This window comes from Ceratotherium simum, chromosome 34 (assembly GCF_057802395.1).
Source record: "Ceratotherium simum simum isolate JZ-2026a chromosome 34, ASM5780239v1, whole genome shotgun sequence".
Lineage (NCBI taxonomy): Eukaryota > Metazoa > Chordata > Mammalia > Perissodactyla > Rhinocerotidae > Ceratotherium > Ceratotherium simum.
The window spans coordinates 9,175,607-9,188,477 of record NC_141933.1 but is presented as its reverse complement, the minus strand read 5'-3'; the positions used below and the strand labels follow the sequence as shown (position 1 = coordinate 9,188,477).

Sequence of the window (12,871 nt, the reverse complement as noted above, 5' to 3'; positions counted from 1 at the left end):
GCAGTAAAAAAAGAATTCATACTGCACGATTCCGTTTATGTGAAATTATAGAACAAGCAAACTATTCTGTGTAGGGAAGAGATCAGAGCAGTGGTTACTTCCTGGGGTGTTGCCTGGGGAGGAACATTAAGGAAACTTTTTGGAGTGATGGTAATGTTCTGTAGCTTGATAGGGTTGCATAGGTATATGCGTGTGTCCAAACTCAGTGAATGTATTGTGTATTTCATTGTAGGTAAATTTTACATCAAAAGAGAAACACTAAATAAATATTGAACTTTAGTTAATAATATGCAAGCTGACGTTGGTTTCCTGATATTTGTAATTTACTTTGAAATATATAAAAAAATAAAATAGACTGAGGGACAGTTATATAAGTAAAGTAAAACATTAATGGACTGTGGTGATGGTTGCACCACAATGTGAATGTACTTAACGTCACCGAACTGTATACTTAAAAGTGGTTAGGATGGTAAATTTTATGTTATGTGTATTTTACCACAATAAAAAAAATAAAAATAAGACATTAATAGTAAAATCTAGGTAGATTATATGGGTGTTCACTCTAAGCTCTTTTCAACTTTGCGTATGTTGGGGGGGAATTAAATATTGGGTGGGAAATAAAGCAGAGGGGGAGAAAAGCTGTCCCAGTTATGATCAGAGTCCCATTGTTTCCAGGGGTGAGCTCAACAGAGCCACTAGGGAAATGGAGAGAAGATCTCAAAAGTCAAGAGTGTATTACCTAACACTTCATTTTTAAAATTTATTTTGCTTATTACTGGTAAAGAGTTTAGAGACTGTCGCTTTTTTAGAAGAGAAGAATTTTGTGTCACATATTGTTATAGTCTCATACCATGTCACTTATCTGTATTACCAACAGACTGTCAAAGAGGCATTCAAGTCCAAGTGTATCATGACCGTGGGAGAAATTTCAGGTTGCCGTGACCTGACTAGCATGAAAATTGAATTAGAAATAAATGTGTGCAAAGGGCATAAAATCACTTTACATTAGGTTGGGCTTTCACAATTACTAGCAATTAATTAGTGTTTTGTTTAATTTTAGATTGGATCCAATGTCTTCTGCAGACTTAAGTCTAGACTTGCTTTATGGAGAATTTAATAGTTGTCCAGTTATGTGCAAAGAACCAGCCAGACCTAGAAGAAAAAAAAGGATGGAAAATGAAAGCCAGAGTTTTGTGTCTTTATCCATTCCATCATGATTCAGCACTGCGTTTATCTTTAATTATATTCTTCAGATAACTGAGTTCAAAAGTTCCCATATTTGGATCCACCTAGCTATTCCATTGGGAAAGGGTGGTCAATGCCATTTTGTTTTCTGTGCTTTATAAATCTGAAATTGAGGGCAAAGGGGATGTTAGGTTATTTTAATGAATAAAAAACTATTTTTTTCTGACAGTCTGAGAGGAATGCTAGATTGAAAGGGGCTCCTACAAATTTCTTTGGCCTGCTGCCAGGTGCATCCGTGACTGAACGCATGTGTGTCTGTCTGTGACAGTGACAGCTTTGTATTCTGTCAGTGATCCTCTGTGCCATTTTGAGGGGGGTGTCTTTGTTTAAGGATAAATCTGTAGCAGATCAGACTGTGAACCCATTTCAGCAGCCACAAAATTTGGATCTGAGTTTATAAACACATAACCCAATGTCATTTGCAACTCAAAAAGTGACTGTATTATGAACTGTTAATGTAAAAGTAACCAAAGAAAAGAAATAATCAGTATGAAAATGTCTACATATTTTTCTTTACATAAATAATTGCTCATATAAAAAACTTAACTGCCTATTATCCCCTTTATTAATGAACAATTTCCCTTTTGTGGTCATAAAGCCTGGCTTTTTTTTTTTTTTTTTTTTGTCTTTTAGCTATTTCAGCCACATTTAAATCTTAGAGTTGTATATTTACAAATTTTGAAAAACTAATGCACGGAAGATAGGACGTGCTGTACGGATCCTTGAGTTGGAGGTTTGTTCTTAAAAATGAAGTTAAAGCTGATGGACTACTAAACCTTGAAATTTCTTGCACGTTTATTCCTTGTCAGAATAAGCATTTGAAAAGCCTTTCTTTTCTTCCTTTGAGGTGTATACTTGGGAGAGTAGATTAAAGTGGGTTGACCTTTGGGAATGGCTGAAGTTGGAGTCAAACCAAGAGCTTTCCCCAAGTTCAGTAATAAAAATCAGTGGGTAGGAGGAAATCAACAAGGTTTGCGCTGTGCTTGAATTGGCAGGGACCCATTTCTTTCTCCTTAGCCTGGAGACACCATTGGATGTGTTAGTGCCCTCTTTTGGTGGGAGAAGGGTACTGCAGCAGGCATCCTTAAATAATATGGGCAGGAGATAGACATCCTTGAAAGTTTTAAAAATAGAAGTAATATGGTCACATTATAGAGGATTTGGAAAATAAAAAGAAGGAATCACTCGTGATTTTACCAGCAGTATAAACACTCTTGGTGAATACGGATATTCTTTGTCAGATGCTTCGTCTGCCATTAGCTAGGTAATTAAGATAACGGAAAAATGGTTGACTGTACTTTCATAAAGTTATAAAAAGAGCCTGTATTGTGTCTTGAAATGGATTGTAAGAAATAAAAGGCATAATTAGTACAGCACAAGACTTTAAATGTATTGAAGCACAAGTAGAAAAAAGTAAGCGTCTTTCAAATGAAAATAAGTTTTAGGTGGTGTAATATTAAAGATAAAGTTTAACCTTGAAAAGTAAGGAAACATTGCACTTCTGAGAACTTTTGAGAACTTTCGGCTTTTGTTTTTCCAGTACCCATTGAACGAGTGTGGGTCAGTACTTTTAGGACGAGGCCAGCCAAGGCTTCCTTCTGTCTGTGTAAGACAGTGCGCTCGAGTGGCAGTTGGTCAGCCCATTGGCTCTCAGTTAAGGTCTTGTTTTCCATGGATAGATTCAAGAAGGTAGGCTCTGTCAGGCCTTGGTGTTTGGGTGTGAGGATGAGGGAGAAGGGAGAGGAGCCCTATTTCCAGATCTCTGTCTTGGGTTACTGGGTGGATGGTAGAACCATTCTCTGAGCAGGAAACAGTGACGGGGAAAACATATGGGTTCTTCGATATGTGGGGTTTGAAGTGTTACAAGATGCCCCTAAGTGATCTCTTCTGTTCCCATGGCTTCAAATTCCCACCTGTATGTCGATAACTCCCAAATTCATGCTAGTCCAGGCTGCTCTGTAGGCCCATATATCATACTGCCCTTACCTCCTGGCCTTCTGCCTCCCTCTGACCTTTATTCAATGATAGTGCTGACAGCGCAACCTTTTTTTATAGGAAATTTTATGTGGAAGCTTGATATGTAAAATATATCAAAGGAGCTGATTTGGTTGAAAGGGTCCCTTGTAATCCCCCAATCTTTTTTTTTCTTTTTTTTTAATAATTTTACTTTTTATTTTTTCCCCCAAAGCCCCAGCAGATAGTTGCATGTCATAGCTGCACATCCTTCTAGTTGCTGTATGTGGGACGCGGCCTCAGCATGGCCAGAGAAGCGGTGCGTCAGTGCGCACCCAGGATCTGAACCCCGGGCCGCCAGCAGCGGAGCGCGCGCACTTAACCGCTAAGCCACGGGGCCGGCCCTAATCCCCCAATCTTAATCTCTCAGTATCCTGTTAGCAACAAAGAGGAAAGGAAAAAAATCTTTACTTCTCTGTAGCAGATTTTAACTTTATTTATTTATTTATTTTTTTATCTTGGTCAATTTTAACTTTAGTTCTTCAATTTTCCGTTATGATTGTAGCAGAAATTAGCAGTCAAATGAATAATAATAATAATAGCTAACATTGTATTACTACCTAATCAACAGTGTTCTTAGCACTTATACACATTAACCCATTTAATCCTGGCAACATCCCAATAGAGTAGATACTGGATTGTCCCATTTTACAGATGAGGAACCCTAGGCATAGAGAGGTTAAGTGTCTTGCCCCAAATCACACAGCTAGTAAATGGAAGAGGATGCAAACCCAGGCAGTCTGGAGCAGGGTTTGTTCTTTGCTGTACTGACTCTAAAGCTGGAGATAGAGTGTGTTATCAGGTGGGGATCTGGGGCCAAGTGGAAACCAGAAGGCATGAAGGGGCTCCAAAGAGAAAACTGGAATAATCTAAAATAAACATCCCTTAATGCACAGTTGTACCTCAAGCTGGGTCTGACTGTGTCTTTCATAATCATCTCTGATGTTACTTTGGTATCCAGGGCCGTAGGGTTGCTTATCTCTGACACAGTAACCAGATTTCTAAAGATTTTATTTATTTATTTTCCCCCCAAAGCCCCAGTAGATAGTTGTGTGTCATGGCTGCACATCCTTCTAGTTGCTGTATGTGGGACGCGGCCTCAGCATGGCCAGAGAAGCGGCGCGTCAGTGCGCGCCTGGGATCCAAACCCAGGCCGCCAGCAGCGGAGCGCGCACACTTAACCACTAAGCCACGGGCCGGCCCCTATCAGATTTTCTACATAGGCAATCATGCTGTCTTTGAATAATGACCATTTTAGTTCTTTATTTCCAATTTGGATGCCTTTTATTTCCTTTTCTTGACTTACTGCACTGGCTAGAACCTCTATTACAGTGTTCATTAGACGTGGTGAAAGAGAACATCCTTTCCTTCTTTCATTAAACATGATGTTAGCTCTAGGTTTCTTGTAGATTCCCTTTATTGAGTTGAGGAAATTCCCTTCTGTAACCTGGTTTGCTGAGAGGTTTTATCAGAAGGGATATTGGATTTCATTAAATCTCTCTTCAATGTATCTTTTGAGATGATCGTATGGTTATTCTCTTTTAGTTTGTTGATATGGTGAATTACATGGAATGATTTATGAATGTTAAACCAATCTTGCATTTTTGCGAAAAACCCCACTTGGTCATGATGTATTCTTTTTATATATTGTTGGGTTTGATTTGCTAAATTTCTTTTAAGAATTTCTGCATCGATGTCCCTGAACAATATTGGTCTGTAGTTTTCTTTTCCTTTAATGTCTTTTTCTAGTTTTGGAATAGGGTAATGCTGGTCTTATAAAGTGTGTTGGAAAATATTACCTTCTCTTCATTTTTCTGGAAGAATTTGTGTAGAGTTGGTATTATTTCTTGTTCAATATTTGGCAGAATTCCCCAGTGATGCCATCTGGGCCTGGAGTTTGCTGTGTGGGAAGCATTTTATCTGTAAGTTTTATTTCTTTAATATAATAGATATAGGACTATTTAGTTTATCTGTTTCTTGAGTGAATTTTGGTAGAGTTTGTGTCTTTGGAGGAATTTGTCCACTTCATCTAAATTGTCTAATTTATTGGCATAACATTCATAATATTCCTTTATTATCCTTTTAATGTCTGTAGAATCTGTAGTGATGTCACCTTTCTGATTCCTGCGATCGGCCATTTGTGTGGTCTTGCACTTTTTCTTGATCAGTCTAGCTAGAGTTTTATTTATTTTATTGATATTCTCAAGGAAGCAACTCTGATTTCATGGATTTTTCTCTTTTGTTTTTCTGTTATCTGTTTCATTGATTTCTGCTTTGATTTTTTTTTTTTAAGATTTTATTTATTTATTTATTTTTCCCCCCAAAGCCCCAGTAGATAGTTGTACGTCATAGTTGCACATCCTTCTAGTTGCTGTATGTGGGACGCGGCCTCAGCATGGCCGGAGAAGCGGTGCGTTGGTGCGCACCCGGGATCTGAACCTGGGCCGCCAACAGCAGAGCGTGCGCACTTAACCGCTAAGCCATGGGGCCTGCCCTCTGCTTTGATTTTTATTATTTCCTTTCTTCTGTTTACTTGAGATTCAAGTTGTTCTTTTTCTGGTTTTTTAAGGTTGAAGCTGAGATCCCTGATTTGTTATCTTCCTTCTTTTCTGGTATAGGCACTTGCATACCATGTCCTGCTTTAGCTAGATCCCACAAATTTTTGTTTGTTTGTTTGTTTTGTTTTTAATTAGCAAACAAAATTCTCAGTAAGGTTAACTCCAATTTTCAACTGACTTTACAGTGTAAAAAATGCTGACTAAAGGGAAATCAAGCTTTTTTTTTTTTCTTTTTTTTAGAAATATCGATTTTTGTTGTTGCTGATGTCTTAATAGTTTATAACATTGTGAAATTTTGGTTGTACATTATTGTTTGTCAATCACCATATACATGTCTCCCTTCACCCCTTGTGCCCACCCCCCACCTCCATTGCCCCTGGTAACCACAATACAGTTTTCTCTGTCCATGTGTTGATTTATATTCCCCATATGAGTGAGATCATACGGTGTTTGTCTTTCTCTTTCGGGCTTATTTCACTTAACATAATACCCTCCAGGTCCATCCATGTTGTTGCAAATGGGACAATTTTGTCTTTTTTTGTGGCTGAGTAGTATTCCATTGTATACATATACCACATCTTCTTGATCCAATCATCAGTCGAGGGACACTTGGGTTGCTTCCACTTCTTGGCTATAGTGAATAATGCTACAGTTAACATAGGGGTGCATAAGCCTCTTTGGATTGTTGATTTCACGTTTGTTGGTAGATCCCACAAATTTTGATTTTCATTCAGTTCAAAATACTTTCTCATTTCCCTATTGATTTCTTCTTTGATTAATAGGTTGTTTAGAAGTGTGTTGTTTAGTTTGCGAATATTGAGATTTTTCCCAATATCTTTTTCTTACTGTTTCTAAGGTAATTACCTTGTACTCAGAAAACATAAAAGTGACTTGAATCCTTTTAAATTTATCAGGGCTATTTTGTGGCCCAGTATCTGGTTTATCTTGGTAAATGTTCCACATGTACTTGAAAAGAATGTACATTCTGCTGTTGGGTAGGGTGTTCTATACGTGTCAAGAAGGTCAAATTGGTTAATAAAGTGTTCAAGTCCCCTATCTCCGTATTGATTTTCTGTCTACTTGTTCTACCAGTTATTGAGAGAGCGGTGTTGAAATCTCTGAGTATAATTGCACATTTGTCTGTTTCCTTTTTTAACACCTTTATTGAGATATAATTCACATACTGTACAATTTATCTTTTTAAAATGTACAGCTAAATGTTTTTTTTTTTACCATCACCACTATCCAATTTTAGAACATTTTAGTCCTCCCACAAAAAAGAAATCCCATACCCATTAGCAGTCACTCCCCATTTCCCACGACCAACACCGCAGCCCTAAACAACCACTAACCTACTTTCTATCCCTGTAGATTTGCTTATTCTGGATGTTTTATATAAATGGAATCATATAATATATGGTCTTTTGTAATTGGCTTCTTTCTCTTAGCCTAATGTTTTCACGTTTTATTCATGTTGTAGCATGTAGCGTCAGAACTTCATTTCTTTTTATTGCTGAATAATAATTCCGTTGTATGGATATACTACATTTCATTTGTCCATTATCAGTTGATGGAAGTTTGGATTGTTTCTACTTTTTGGCTGTTGTGAATAATGCTTCTGTGAACATTGGTGTACACAAATTCTTGTGTTGTTATATGTTTTTATTTCTCTTGGGCATTTGCCTAAGAGTGGAATTGCTGGGTCATATAACTGTTTAACTTTTTGAGGAACTGCCAAATTGTTCTCCAAAGCAACTGCACCATTTTTCATCCCTACCGGGAATGTATGCGAGTTCCAATTTCGCCACATCCTTGCCAATATTTGTTACTGTGTTTTTATTACAGCCATCTAGTGAGTTCATTGTGGTTTTGATTTGCATTTCGCTGATGACTAACGATGTTGAGCATCTTTTTATGTGCTTATTTTCCATTTGTATATCTTTGGAGAAATGTCTATTTGGATTCTTTGTTCATTTTTCAGTTGGGCTATTTTTCTTTTGGTTATAAATCTTTATATATTCTTATATATATTCTGGGTACAAATACCTTATCAGATATGTAATTTGCAAATACATTTTTTCGTTCTGTGAGTTTTCTTGTCACTTTCTTGGTACCATTTACAGCACAAAGGTTTTTAATTTTGATATAGTCCAATTTGTTTTTTCTTTGTTACTTGTGCTTTTGGTATCATAGCTGAGAAACCGTTGCCTAACCCAATGTCACAAAGATTTGCTCTGTGTTTTCTTCTAAGAGTTTTAAGACATTTTCTCACTTTTCTGAAACAACCATTTCATATCTTTTTCTCTCTCTGTAAACCGTCTTCACCCCCTTGCCCCCACCCCAGCTGATGATCTCAGCTCCTTTTTGTGGAGGAAGTAGAAGCGTTTGAGGAAGAAATCCTTCTTCTTCCAGTCTTCAGATCTGTGAATGGGCCTGTGTCTCTCCTCATCCTCTTCACTACGTTACTAACAAGGGGCAGCCCCTTCACCTGGGCTCTGGCTCTCCATCCCTCCCTTCCCCTGGACCTCACTGCTTCTGCCCTCTCTTCAGTCTCTTCCTGTTTGTCTGCATAGCAGCACACTTCAGTGTTTCCCATCTTTATTTTTATTTTTTTAAAGGAAAGTTTTGTAATTTTATTTATTTATTTATTTTTTCCCCCAAAGCCCCAGTAGGTAGTTGTATGTCATAGCTGCACATCCTTCTAGTTGCTGTATGTGGGACGCGGCCTCAGCATGGCCGGACAAGTGGTGCATCGGTGCGGGGCCGGCCCCCGTGTTTCCCATCTTTAAAAAACTGTGCCTTGGCTCCAATGTCTCTACTGCTCTTCACAGCCAAACCTCTTTCTTAGGCATTTCCCTCTCGCTGCCTCCATGTCTCACCACTAATTCCTCTTCAAGCCCCTCCAGTTGCTCATGTTCCCGTCACTCCACTGAAGCTTTGTTCAGGTCACCAACTGTCTCCATATTGCCAGGTCCAGGGTAGCTTTTTTCCTTAATCAACCTCAGCAGAATTAGGCAGAATCAAAGCACTTCTCTCTCAGCTTCTGTGATTCTCTGCCCTCCTGGTTATCCCCTGCCTCACTGGGTATTTCCCGTTTCCTTTCACTAGCTCCCCGACTCTTACTCAGCTCCCACATGTTGGAGTACCTCAGAATTAAGACCTGGGCCCTCTTCCCTGTCAGCACTAGGGAACCTCATCCCTTCCCATGACTTTTCAATACTATTTGTGTGCTGGTGACTTCCACATATGTCTCCACGCTGTGTGCTCCACGCTGGTGGGTCTAACTGCCTTCTTTAATAATGGATGTCTCCACACGTCCTTCCCAAAATTAACATGCTCTGTAATCTGCTCTTCCTCATCTCAGTAAATGACACCACATCCATCCATTTGCTCAGGCCCCAAACCCAGGTGTTGTCCACATTTCTTCCCCTCTGTCACCCCCCACATCCAGTTTATCACCAAGTTCCGCTTGTTCTACCCCCAAAATATAGCTCAGATCTGTCCACTCCTCTCCATCCTGACTGCCCTTATCCTAATTTGAATGACCACCATCTCTCACTTGAACCTCCATGTCAGCCTCCCAGGGAATGTCCCTGCCTGCACTCTTGCCCCATCCCAATCCATTTTCTATACAGCAGTAAAAGTGTTCCTCTTTTTAAACTAGAATATATCATGTTATTCCCCTGCCTGACGTCCTTTAGTGACTTTCCATTGCACCCGCGGTAAAATCCGAGCTGCTCACCCTGCCCATGGAACTGCTCCGTGATCCAGTCCCTGCCCGTCTCTCCAGCCTCATCTCCTGCCACACTCCCCTTCACTCACAACGTACCATCCACACTGGCCTTCTGACCTTTCCTAAGCAATGCAAACAGCCCCCCCCCAACCAAGAGCCCTTGTATGTGTGTCCTCAAGCCTAGAATACCCTTCGCCTGCTTTTTGCATGGCCAGCTCCTTCTTGTCCTTTATATCTCACCTTTAACGTTAACTCCTCGGAGAGGCCTTTCCTCACTGCTGTCCACGCAGTGCGCGCCTGCATGCACATTGTTCTCATCGCTCACAGTGGGTCTGTATCCTCACAGGCCTCTCGTACCTCGTTTGTTATTCATCCCCTGCTTCCTCGCCGAACATCAGGAAAGATCTCGTTTGCCTTGTTCCCTTTTGGGTTCTATTCCCAGTTCTAGCATCTGCCTGCCGCATGGTAGGCACTTAATTAAAGCTTGCCAAAAGAAGAGAAGGGTGGGAAAGGAAGGAAAGAGAACACATTAAAAATAAAGGAATTTTCTGTTTTAACAAGTCCTATACTGAGGCAGTAGGAGCGGATGGATGACAGTAGAAGAGAAAAAGAACATTTCATGGAGTCAGACCATTGCGACCTCTTGGTTTCCTGGTTATGAAAGAAACACTGAAACTGTCTTGCTTTCTCCTCACGTGTTTCATCCTCCTCGCTCTTCCTCAAGGCTCAGAGAGGAACACTCTCCGGACTATGCCAGGTTCCCTTCCTTGGTGTCGTGTACTCGGAATCCTTGGTCCACTGTCCTTGATGGGATTCAGGTGCAGAAGCTTGACCAGCCTGAGAGGGATTATCCAGAAACAGGGCAGCTGTGGTTATGCTGTCTCTTGGCCATTAGCTTAGCCCACGTTTGTGCCTTCAACAACTGGTGGGAAGAGCCTGCTATAAATAAACAAAGTGAAAAATGAAGCAGGACAAGGAGATAAGAGAGTGATGACAGGAGGGGGCCTTAGGGTGGGCAGTCTCTGGTGAGGAATCCCATGACCCAGGGCCTGCATGAGGTACAGGAGCAGCCATGGGAGGTTGTGGAGGGAGAGCGTCCCAGACGGAGGTTGCTGGGTTGAACCATCTTTTCCTGGCTTTCCCTCTGTTATTCGCCTTTTAATCAGCATGTCCTCCTTCCAGCCCAGACCCTAATTCTACCACTAATTTTGTGTGTGTGTGTGTGAGGAAGGTCAGCCCCGATCTAACGTCCATGCCAATCCTCCTCTTTTTTGCTGAGGAAGACTGGCCCTGGGCTAACATCTGTGCCCATCTTCCTCCACTTTTATATGGGACGCCGCCACAGCATGGCCTGACAAGCGGTACATTGGTGTGCGCCCGGGATCCGAACCCGGGCCACCAGCAGCAGAGCACGCACACTTAACCGCTACACCACGGGGCCGGCCCCCCTACCACTGATTTTAAGGCTGAGCCCACGGCCTTCCCTGCTATTCTGTGGGTTGTGTGCTGCACGCCTCTAGGGCACCATTCCCATGAGATAGCATCATTAGGTTTGAATATTTCCTATGACAGTTTTCCAGCAGATGGCAGTGAAGTTCACGAGGACAGGGTGGCAAAGGGAGATGTGCATTTAGGCCAGTGTCTTGATCCCGTTTTCCTCCTCTGACACATCAAGGTCTTTTTCTGTCTGAGCCTCAGCCTTATTCTCTAAGCTTTTCTTTCTTTTTCTCTTTCTGTGTTTCAGATATTTCAAACTTAAAGGATTGTAAGCACGGTACAAAAAACCCTCACGTGACCCTCGCTCTGGGTCACCAGTTGTTGACATTCAGCCACTTTGCTTTATCACTTCCTCCCTCTCTCTAGAGATGCGTGTCTTTTCCTGAACCATGGAGGAGCTGGTTGCAAACATCCTGCCATTTTACCCCTAAATACTTGGAGTGTGTTTTTTTCCAGCAAGACTATTTGTGTGTGTCTCTTACGTGGCCACAGTACACTTAACCAAATTTAGGAAGTTTAACATTGATGCAGTACTTTTGTCAATTATGTAGTCTGTATTCAAATGTTGTCAGCTGTCCCAACGATGTCCTTTATAGCTATTTTTACCCTCTTATCCAGCGTCCACTCTGTGATCACACTTTGCACTTATGTGTTGTCAAGTCTTCTTACTTTTTTTTTTTTTTTTTGCTGAGGAAGATTGGCCCTGGGCTAACATCCGTGCCCATCTTCCTCCACTTTATATGGGATGCCGCCACAGCATGGCTTGACAAGCAGTGCGTTGGTGCGCGCCCGGGTTCCGAACCGGCGAACCCCGGGCCGCCGCAGCGGAGCGCGCGCACCCAACCACTTGCGCCACCGGGCCGGCCCCTCAAGTCTCCTTACTTTTAATCTGAAAAAGTTCTTCAACCTTTTCTTTGTTTTTCACACCGTTGGTATTTTTGAAGAATACAGGCCAGTTGTTTTGTAGACTATTTCTCAATCTGGGTTTGTCTGGTGTTTTCTCATTAGACTCCGGTTATGTTTTGGCAAGAATACCATAGAAGTGATGTTGGGTCCTTCTCAGTGCGTTACATCAGGAGGCACACGGTATCAGTTTGTTCCATTACTAAGCATTCTGTGTTGAAACTGTTCTTGGAGTCATATGAACCGTGACATATATATACTTGGACTCTGACCATTGGAATTCTCCTGCTTAGTGTTTGCTCTCGAAAGTAGGCAGCATCCTATTCAGCTTTCCTGTTCAGTCAGGTGGGCCTGAGTGGCCTGCCAGGCCTCTCTCCTTTACAACATCATTGTCTGGGACTCGCAGCTTCCCGTCAGGAATCCAGATACCTCCTGTTTCTCCTAATAAGTCCGTCCCCCAGCCACAGTCGCTGAACCAGTGGTTATTTCTTCTGTACAGTCAGCATATCTTTAGTATTTTCCTAGTTTCGGGTTGGGTTTCTTTGGCTCTAGCAAGGTCAGGCTTCAGAGGAGAGTGTTGTAGCTGAACATGGGGAAGAACTAGGTGCCAGTGGGTCAACTTGAATCAGATTCAAGTTCATTTTACCCTCAGTGAGTCTTTCAGGCAAACCATATTTTGATTATAGTTAAAATTTGAGTGTTGACTGCGTGTCGTTTACAGTGCTAAGCAGTCTACGTGCGTTAGCCTTATATACTCCTTAAAACAACTCTAGGGAATAGATATCACTTTCTTTGTTTTACATATGAGAAAACAGGGTTTGGAAAGGTTAATTAGGGTAATATGAGTGAAAATTACAGGACTCAAACTCATGTCTCTCCAGCTCCAAAGCCCTTGCTCTTCTTTATAAGCAAAGAACATGGA

The 12,871-nt window shown here is 41.2% G+C and overlaps 1 protein-coding gene across 2 annotated transcripts in view; it reads left to right on the top strand.

The window, feature by feature from the left end:
* The window catches only part of RTN3 (reticulon 3), a 59,802-nt gene that overhangs the window by 39,146 nt on the left and 7,785 nt on the right, over nt 1–12,871 (top strand). The window lies entirely within an intron of this gene.